The sequence below is a fragment of the Nyctibius grandis genome, chromosome 12 (assembly GCF_013368605.1).
Source record: "Nyctibius grandis isolate bNycGra1 chromosome 12, bNycGra1.pri, whole genome shotgun sequence".
In the NCBI taxonomy this organism is placed as follows: Eukaryota; Metazoa; Chordata; class Aves; order Nyctibiiformes; family Nyctibiidae; genus Nyctibius; species Nyctibius grandis.
This window is the reverse complement of record NC_090669.1, coordinates 8,348,197-8,358,390: the sequence shown is the minus strand read 5'-3', so window position 1 is coordinate 8,358,390 and position 10,194 is coordinate 8,348,197. Positions and strand designations below refer to the sequence as shown.

Sequence of the window (10,194 nt, the reverse complement as noted above, 5' to 3'; positions counted from 1 at the left end):
AATACTTGTTTTATGCTCCCACATGTTTTATGTTATTCTCCATGACATTCATCCCCTAAACATTCTCCCTTAGATACAAGCCCGTAACAGGTTTTCTCCATAGAATACTATTTACAGTATAAGAAATTATTAATAATTCCTCCTCAAACCGTACTGTACGTGGCTTGAAAACTCTGGAGAATACAGAAAGAATTTTCTCTCTCTCTTTCACGCCACACACACAGAAAATACGACACTAACATCTTCCTTTATTACAGGGCAAGTGAGCCCAGCACTGCGCTTACATTCCTTCCTAGCCTCGTCAATGGCAGGCGCAATTAAGACATTCCTTACGACCGCACGGTAGTGCTTATTTCACTGTTTGCAGCACCAGTTCGAACTAAATGCAGTTACAAAATCAGTGGCAGCCCTGCTTTTTGTTTTTTAGTGCTTCTATTTCAAGGTGACCCTTTTCCTGTTTTGTGTGCCACCCCAAGTGTTGCTGCATGCATAGTGAACCAACGCTCTCCCAGTAATTAACACCAGCACTTAATGAAGTCCAGCTGCTGTGATGGCAAACTGAAGGGATGCCAACCTTTGTAAACTAGTACTTGGGCTACTCCAGTTACAGCTGCTTTAAAGCCACGGCAGTCAACTTCTCTTTGCCTACGTCTCAGAGATAATTCTTACCAAATAAGACAAGTGTTTAAGATTAAGCATTTAATAACAAAGCTTATCTCTGAACTAATATTTCAAGCTGGAAATGATATAAAGGGCTGGATCAACTTAAATGAACACTGCAAAATTAATAAAAATCCTGAGCAGCAAATGAAAAGCTAAGATGAAGATTTGCACTGTTAAATACATAAACCTTTAAAAATCCTAGAAGTGTAGTTCCAAGGGAAAATTGGAGACAGATTCTTCAGCAATATCTGTTCCTCTGAACTCCCTTCCTGATCCAGTCCGAGAGACACGAACAGCCAATGCTTTATTAAAATAATGCGCTCTGCCAGTTGTTTCATTACATGCAGTGGTACGGTAGGGATACTAGGTGAGCGTTTTTGGAGAATGTTTGAAAACGTTTGTTTTATAACTCACACCACATGGATTTTCAAAATACGAAAAAGAACTCCTTCCACAGTCTTCCTCTACATGTGCTTTCTTGCTCTGCTTCTTTATTTACCTCTCATAACATGCTACTTTTCCATGCAGAAGTACTTCTAACATTACCCAATTTAAGTGGGAAATTTCTAAACTCCTCTCCATAGCCAAAAAAACCCAATTCAAAACTGCAAAACATGCCCTCCTTTCCTCTCAGACCCATACAGTAGATAGTGCAGCCCACATTTCTGCTTTACATACCTGTGCAGGACTCCCACTTTGGTCAAAGAGACATCCAGTTCGGTCTGGCAGCAGAGAACCGTGAGCTGAGCTTTCCCAGAGAGGAGAGAGGAAACCCTCACCCACCTGCCCACTGCCAGGCCGGGAGCTGGGGGAAGCAGGGAGGGCTGAACAGGTGAGCTGGGCTCAGCCAGCGAAGGGCAGAACCATGGCAGATGTACTTAGTTTTCAAAATTACCAACAGATAATGGCTTCTATTGTGATAAACACTAAGTGGCCTTTTAAAAGGCATGAGGGAAGGGAACTGCCTTATTTACTTTAATTTAACTTAATTTACACATAGGTAACATGTATCAATTTACAAATATATTCAGCACAAGGAAATCAACAGTTCTTCCAAGCAGGGGTTAATCCAAGGCTCAAGCCCTGCAATCGGTCCAATTTTTCTACCAGAGACCTAACGTTGCACAGGATCAGTATTAAAAGTACATCCTTGATTATTCTGGATGTCCATGCCCCTGAGAATATAACTTAAAAACAAAATCATTAGCTTACACAATAACACAGTCCTTGGAAAAAAAAATTGTGTGTGCAGAGCAATGCTGACTTCCAAGCACAAATTCCTTTGTTTTCTTTAATGCTAGCTTTGGACCCTACCAATGACTCAAAAGGAGCTGCACTGAAATAATTACAACAACCTGGCAGCACTCTGCAATGTATCAACATTTCACAGGCAGGAAGGTAGAAAAGGGCTAAAAGCCAAGAACCCAACTTTGGTTTAATTTACAGAAAATATTGCACATATTACACCATCTATTTTCTTATTATAAGTTTGATATTAAATTATCCAGACTTTCATAGGAAAAGCCAATGTTTAATTACCAAAAAGCTGTTGTTCCACAAGGGCAAACCATGGGAAAAGGACATGGTGGTTTCGCACGGCACGGCACAAGGCTCACAACCCTCTTGTGTGCGTTGGCCTCTATGTAAGAGTCACCCATGGAAAAAAGTCTGTTTACAACAAAAGGCATCTGGTAACCATGATTATTCTGCCTTAAAACGGAACATTTCAGATTTCTTAGCTCCCTCTTTTGTTCAGTTTTAGTTCTCACGCTTACCATTTTCTGCTCTGCCCTGTTCTTTTTTTTGTGCACATTATAACCCAGCACGACAAAAATCTGTACAGTCAGTCACACCTCTGATTTTTAAACAGGTGAGTTTCACCAAGCAAAGAGGCTCATAGATATATTTTAAATTCATTTTTCAAATCATTTCACAAGGCAGCTACCCTGTTTCTTCTGCAATGATAAAGCTTGGTAGCATGGAAACTCAAGGGAATTGTCTACTTGAAAGTAGAGCCTGAACTGCTAAATATGGATTCAGATCTAGATATTGAAACGTTCCTACTTCCCAAACGTTGAGTGTTCAGATACAGCCATACAGTCTTTACTCAGAGTTTAGACTTCAGCTTCCTCTAACATGTTGGCGGTGCTCAAATGCAAACAGACAGTGGAGCCTGTATCCACAGAATTACAGGTATCTTTTTTTTTTTTCCTGGAGGCCTCTTTTTAAAGTAGCTGTGTGCCAGCAGTCTAGTATTAACTAAAAGATGTAGAATAACTTCGGAAGAAAAAAAATAAAATCCTTCATTATGAAACTGGCAGGCAAAGGAACTGAAATTCCTTACGGGATGCTACCCTGTGTTGAAGATTTAAAAACGTAAGGCCATAGACACCTGAAAATCAAGTTTCTTATATATATTCATGAATAGGAGAATAGACGTTTTAAAATTATGTGTGGGAAGTAGAATCTGTAGACCTTTCAATACTGCTGAAGTTATTATTTCAGTGCCCTAAGACACCGCTGTATCTGCATAGGTGCAGCCACCCCCTGTGTAACACAGCGGACACACTCTACAGGCACGTGAGTAACTTTATGAATTAGGTGTATGAGAAATATGGCTCAGTCAAGATAAAGCAATAGTGTTAAACATGCCATGGGCAGTACTTCAGAGAAGTCACTGTACCACACAGGTTTTTAAGAACAAAATTCAGGATTTGGGCATCTTGAACTGTAAACCTGCTCCTAAACCAGGCACATTTTGCTTAGACAAGACATAACGTTATTGTATAATATTTCAGGAATTTAATAAAGTTTTTCCTACTGAAATGAAGTGAAAAATCATGTTTCCACAGTCTTTAGAGTGTTAGCTTTCATGTTCTTCAGTAAGTTACCCTCTGTTTTTCCCCAAGTCCGGAGCCTCCCTGTTAGCAGAGTCAAACACTGACAAACCTGAAAGGGATGCTGCTGATAACCCCGGATCTCCTCCCAGCGAGCATGGCAAGGGCTGGCACTGCTTCTCTTGTGTTCACTTTCCAGACAGGGAAATACTAATTGTCTTTTAAAAATCTCTATAGTATTTTGTCAATATTTTTTTATTACAGCAGAGCATGTATAAATATTTTATTGTAAACCAAGGGCCTAAAATAAACAGTTTAGTAAATAGTTATTACATTACAAGGAAAAACATCTGTGGAAACTGTTTTCCATGTAATTATTCTTGCTATTTCACATTAGTTCTCAATGTGAATTTCTTTGGCTCTAATGTTTCACTTCTTCTAAATCTTCCTCCTTGTTGCTATTATTAAAATCTTAAAAAGGTGCCAAATCTTAAATGAAGAAAAAAAAATGATTCGCTAGAAATTATTCATATCACAGTGAGCCTCTACTAAACCTGGCAGGGGTGCAATATTTTCGGTGAAATTAACATAAAATATACAACTGCAAATTATCCAGGAAATAGCTATGTTCTTTACAGTGCGCATTTACATTTGGTAAAAAATGTTCTACTTATCTGTCTAGCACAAAGCTCCAATTTCTTCCAAAGGCAGTTTTAAAGGGATAGCAATAGCTCTGCATAGGGAGCACGGTCCTTACAGCGGCTGTAACAAATAGCTGGTGGGGAAAGTGACCTTCGATAATTACTGAAGGTAGCAGTCAGCGCTGGACATTCCTTGTTGTGAACACTAACAATCTAATTTTAGATTTATTTCTGTTTTAGTACGCAGGATGGATTTCCTCTCTTAGGCCTAAGTCCTTTCTACTAAACACAAGAAAAAGTGTAATACCATGTAAAATGCAAATTTTGCTGTAAATATTTTATAAAATTGTTGCATACATCCCAAAAGCTATAGGTCTTAATTGAGAGCAGGCTATTTTTCTAGTCAATATATGGAAATGGAAAATGCTAATTCATGTTTTTCTACTTACGAAAAACCCTGGAGAATGGCAAAACCACAAATGCACTCACTTTAATATTATAAATATAATTTGGCTCCCCCTTTGCAGTCCCTGATGTCCTGGCTTTTATCTCCCAATGGCTGCAGAGGAAGAATCAGAGAATCGCTTTTACATCCCCTGCGCAGGAAGTCACCCCTGCGCGCTGCCAGCTTGGCAAAAGAGCAACAGCCTGAGCTCGCAAACGCGGCAAACAGGAACTGAAACAAGAAATTCCAGTGCTCTTACACAGGAAACAAGCCCCGAACAACAGCAAACCCGCTCAAGGCGAGCAGTGTGCGCACTCAGCCTCGCTGCCGAGACCCACGGCCGCCGAGGGCTGGCTGGGCGGAGGAGCGGGGCTGCCCCCGTGCTGTCCCCCAGCCCCGTGGCTCTTCCTTGGGTTCATTTTTTCCCTTCGGAGCAGCCGGTGGCTTGGACAATAAAGCCTGAAAACAACCTCTCATGAGTTGTACCAAATATGACTAAATGTTGTTTAGCCTGCTCCAGTGTATGGTTACTTGCGCTCGCCTTTATCCATCCACTTTTCATTTCCTTGTCAAGGAAAAGACTGGTTTTTGCATCTTCTAGAAGAGAAACCATTAGGCTGTTAAAGTTAAAACTCTCCAAAGGTCATTGATGCTGGCTTTGAAGACTGAAAATTATATTATTCCCCATTAGACTTTTAATCTCATGATTAGAGCTAAAGTTAACATGGCTGTTTCATTTTCTAACAGGCAAGAGTAAACTAATTTTTTCTTTCTCTACCAGAATACTTAATGGCATCCTATCTTGATGAGCAACATCTCATAGTTAAACAGCACAAACAATGGAAATGCAAAATACTTTGCAAGAGGTTTTTTGAATTTTTAAATGCTATTTGTTTAACCCTGAAGAGTCTTACTACGTGCACAGCAAAATCCACCCATGGAAATCCCACCTGAGTCAAAGGACCTGCTCTTCGTTGTCAAGCCTGCCATCCTCACTGGCACTGGCAGGGAGACAAGGGAGGAAGGATCCATGTATTCCCAGTTTGAGCTCTTACTCTTCCATTCCCTAAAACTTACCCGTACAAATGTTTCTGAATTGAGTAATGCTAGTGAGCGCAAGTGGGACCTGGCATGCCAGCGAGAGCTACTTGTGTGAGTGAAACCTGCCTCCTTAGGCTCCTCGTGGATATTAAGATCAGATTTGTGAAAACCTTGCTGAAAAATCTGTGGGGCAAGAATTTACAGGTGCGCACTAGTTTCAAAACCCAGTGTATGGTATTCACTCTTATTATAGGCAGACGCGTGGAAAAAATTCAGTTTTCTTCATTCAAGACAGACTCTGATAACCAACTAGTAAAACTCAGGCTGTAATTTCTTATTCAGTACTGCACATGAGATGCATTTTGCTGAATTTAACATGTTTTGCTGTTAATGGATTTCACAGTGTGTTGCCATTTTTATACAGCTGTCCAAATAAAATGTTGTGTACAATGATGTGCTTTTACTGTATTGCTAGCCTGCAAATGGCAGCCACTTCCCCTGTTTAAGCCCTAGGAAAATGGGAAAACTTTTTGACTAGGCCATTTAATATAAGTATTTTGGGTCTCTAGAGTTCTTTCCCTACTAAGTCATGTTCAAACAAGACTAAAGATGCAAGACAGATATAATTACACCTTGTACACTTATGGTCTAATAGCATTTCCACTGAAAGGAAAAACAAACCCCAATATTTTCAGGTTAATAATAAAAGTGTATTAAGTCATAGTTCTACAGGTAACAGACCCACACTTTTGTGTTACCTGAAATCTGGCCTCCTAGCCTGCATGACACGTCTATTTTCTTTAAAATTGCAGACCAATGTTTAGATTTCAGGGACTACTAGTGCACAAAACACAAACCACTCGGTAGTTAATAGTTTACAAGAAATGTCTGCGCTGAACTCCAGAACTGCTAACCTTCACCATCTTGAGCTGCTTGGCAGTGAAGCATTTACAAGCAACTGCACATTTCTGTTTTAAAACAGGCTGTTCAGAAAATACACCGTGAGTTTTCCCCACATCAACTCTACATGGACTCTTTGGCACCCAAAGTTGAATGCTTATGAATGGAAATCTCCCACAGTCAAAGAGTATGATGGGTACCTGGACATTAGATGCCCTGACAGTGGGTGTTATCACTTAACACACTTACAAAAAAAAAATCCCTACAAGTTTCAGTGAAAACATGAAAAGAATCTACCTTTCCTTTCAATAATGCTCTAATAATGTATTTCACTTTTCTGATACCTTAAGTATTTTTGTAGTATTGGATTTCTGTATAACCATGGGGTAGTACAATATGCCTACTTTTTTTTAAGAGACAAAAGAAAATTTTAAAAGGACTACAGACTTAAATTTCAGGCCATTATTTTTGAGTTACTGTAATTACACACACACAGAAAAGTTATAGATTGCTTTTTCATTGTACTTTTTAAATTTTTCTTTGTTGAACTAAGTCAAAAGATATACAACTTAACAAGGCTTAGATTAAAAAACCTAACATTCTCCCTGTAGATTTTCAAATGCAATATAAAGTAAACTAACCAAGCAACTAACATCTCATAATTTAAATTCCCCATTCCTTGAAAGTTCATCATTCAGGGTAACACAGACATTGTTGATTTCAGTTTCTGGCCCATTAGAATTAGCCTCCAAAGGAAATGCTCTCCATTGCTGTTCTTCTATAAGTGGAGACTCAGCTATTAACAGTTTTAAAAGATTTTAAAGGGGTAGGGAAGGTTGTTTTGCTTTCCTTTTTTTCCCCTCCAAATCCTAGATTTTAGGAACAAATACTGAATCAAAAGGTCAAAAGTTGCTCTATCATTTTTTTTTGTTTTCTTTTTTTTTAAAGAAAAAGGAAGAAAGGGGAAATTCTTAACTAGAAAGTTAAAAGAAGGAGAAAATGTCACTGGAGTACTTTCTTTCCTTCAACTTTAGCTATCTATATCCGGCCCAGCTTGAATCAGTTACTGTTCATTGCATGAGGTTTCATCATTTAACTTCTGTTGCCAATATTTATTCCTGGATATAACACACAGTCATGGGGTTTAAGAAATATTTGTCCATACCCCAATAATACGTGATAGCTGATGTGTGCAAAACATAAAGCAGAGGACATACCACTGGTGCTAGTTGATGTTGATCCTTTTAAAACACCTAAACTCTACCTGCAGCAAAACCTAAAACCAATGGATCTGCCTAGCCTGAACCACGCTAAAAAACTTGCCTGTGAATACAGAATAAGACATAGTCATCACAAAATCTAAACACTTCATTGTTAGAAGCACAATCTTCAAAAGATTTGGTCATTTTTTAAGGCCCTTGGCTGTCCACCAGACGATGGATGATGTGCATCTAACGGCAGGATCAAGTAGGTTGTGATTGACTAAAGTAGCGATTTATACACATCAGAATTGTGCTGTGTACATCCTACCTGCAATGCCATTTTTTGTAGTCGTCTTCTCCACCAATTCTGGAGGTGCAAAAGAAGGAAACACCAGACCACATTGGTTTTGGCCTGTTTGTACAGGAAGCAGGAGGTAAAAAGGCTCAACTCCTCCTCGTGGGGTCAGCACCTCATTCACCCCATCTGTCCTGGGTTCGTGCCAGCAGGACAAATCACAAAACACAAAGCAGAGGAGAGGCAGGAGAGAGCATACTGGTGAAAAAGATGACTATGGAAAACACCATGACCAGTGAGGTGTTTTGGCCTGCTATGGAGCTCTGTCTTCTGAAGACCATGGTATTCATACACATGGTTCCTTTGGGTTTTTTCAGTTGTGGCAGGACAAAACAGTTTTTTCATTTATAAAATCATGATTTGCCAGTTCTTTTAAGTTTGACATTACTTCAGGGAAGTCGGACATTACTGCAGCGAAATGTGACAAGGTCAACCTGAAGTCTTCTTCCTCAAGCTTACTTTACAATCACACAGAGGTTATTGGCTGTCGCAAGAATGTAAGTTTTTTGGTTTTTAATTAAAGAAATTTAATTTTTTAAATGGCACACAATGAATCTGCCAAGTCAAAATATTCAATTAAAAACCTTCTGATTCTTACAACGGCCCAAAGCCGTCGAAAGTTACTAATAAACTGAACGAAAAGGAGTTTGTGAAAAAAATCTGCTATACAAGGAAGCTGCACATCTGGTGCAAATGACAGAGGCCATTCATGCGAAGGCTTTATCTGTGCCGGGAGCCTTGAAACACTGCAAAAAGGTAAAAGCATTTAAATAATCTACATGGGCTTCCTTCATGGGGATCACTCGTAAGGAACCTTAGGGTAGAAAAGTTTTCCTCCACAAATGAAAAAAAAAAAAAGGTGCCAATATGCCAAAGAGGCAGAGCATCCAGGGAGGGCTGTGTTTGATTTGACTTGCTTGCCAGCTATGACAAAACAGATATAATTTTTTTTAAGGGCCATGTCAGTTGGTAACCTCTTGTTCTAGGAGACCAGATTAAATCTTCCCCAAGGTTAAGGATGTCATTTAGTTTGAACTATAATTAAAGGCAACAGGCCAACTGTCTCTCTTTGAAGTCAACCAAGTAACAGGAGGAATAAATCTGGACCTTTAACATACAGACAAACGGTTTTTCCTCTGATAACTAGAGTTAGAGTTCAGCATACGTACACCAGTACCCTTACTGATTCAAAACCAGAGGGTTGTTTCATAATAAAAAGAAGAAGAAAACCAAACATTTTAGGTCCAGTGCTCAGAAGTGCTGAACATTGAACCAGATATTCAGAAAGATTGAAATCCGGGATTTTATTAGTAGAAAAGTAATTTAGTTATAGTTTACTAACATTATATACTTTCTTTTCCTACTTTCCTATGACTGGAAACAGTCTGGAACCTTGTCTACGTTTCCCCCAAAGAGATAAAAAGAGCATTTTATAACTCTGCCTAAGCTAATTCCTAACTAACCCAGTATGGGTTTCTCCAGCTTCACTAAGCATTCAGTCTTTTGTTCCTTATTCACAAAATTCTCTCTCACAAAAAGGCACAAAGCTTTCTGTCGCTCAAGAAAGGTCGTACTGGTACCTGATGTTTCCAAACCAATAAATTCGTTTATGGCAAATAAAGAAAAAATGGGAGTAACATCTACTTTCTCCAGATAAAACTGTTATCTGTTAATAAGCTCCTATAAAGAAATTATCAACACCTAGGTTTTAGGACAGAACTGATACAGACATTAGTCCCACAATTCACATGAGGAGAAGAACAACTTCCTGAAAACATTATTTATATGGAGTCTGAAGACTACACCTAGAAATGATGAAGGGTTTAATCCCTCCTCCTCCCCCAAGAAATATTCTGGTCTTTTTTTCTCGAAAGTAGGACACAGAGGGGTGCTGACCTCTCCACTGGAAAGGAGTGGAGTCATTTTGCCATCTGCAGGGAGAACCCAAACCCCATATGGTGAGGACTTGCTTTCTTTTCCACATTCAAGATTAGAAAAGAGGGGCTAAGAAATTTGTTTGTGAACTTAGAGATACATGGCCACACGCATATAAAATATCTGAGAAACAGGCAGAAAACATCTCTGCAGACTCTTAAATACAAATGTACAG

The 10,194-nt window shown here is 39.1% G+C and overlaps 1 protein-coding gene across 4 annotated transcripts in view; it reads right to left on the bottom strand.

The window, feature by feature from the left end:
* Positions 1-10,194, bottom strand: part of ZNF423 (zinc finger protein 423) — a 234,719-nt gene that overhangs the window by 74,340 nt on the left and 150,185 nt on the right. The gene's annotated exons all lie outside the window — the stretch shown is intronic.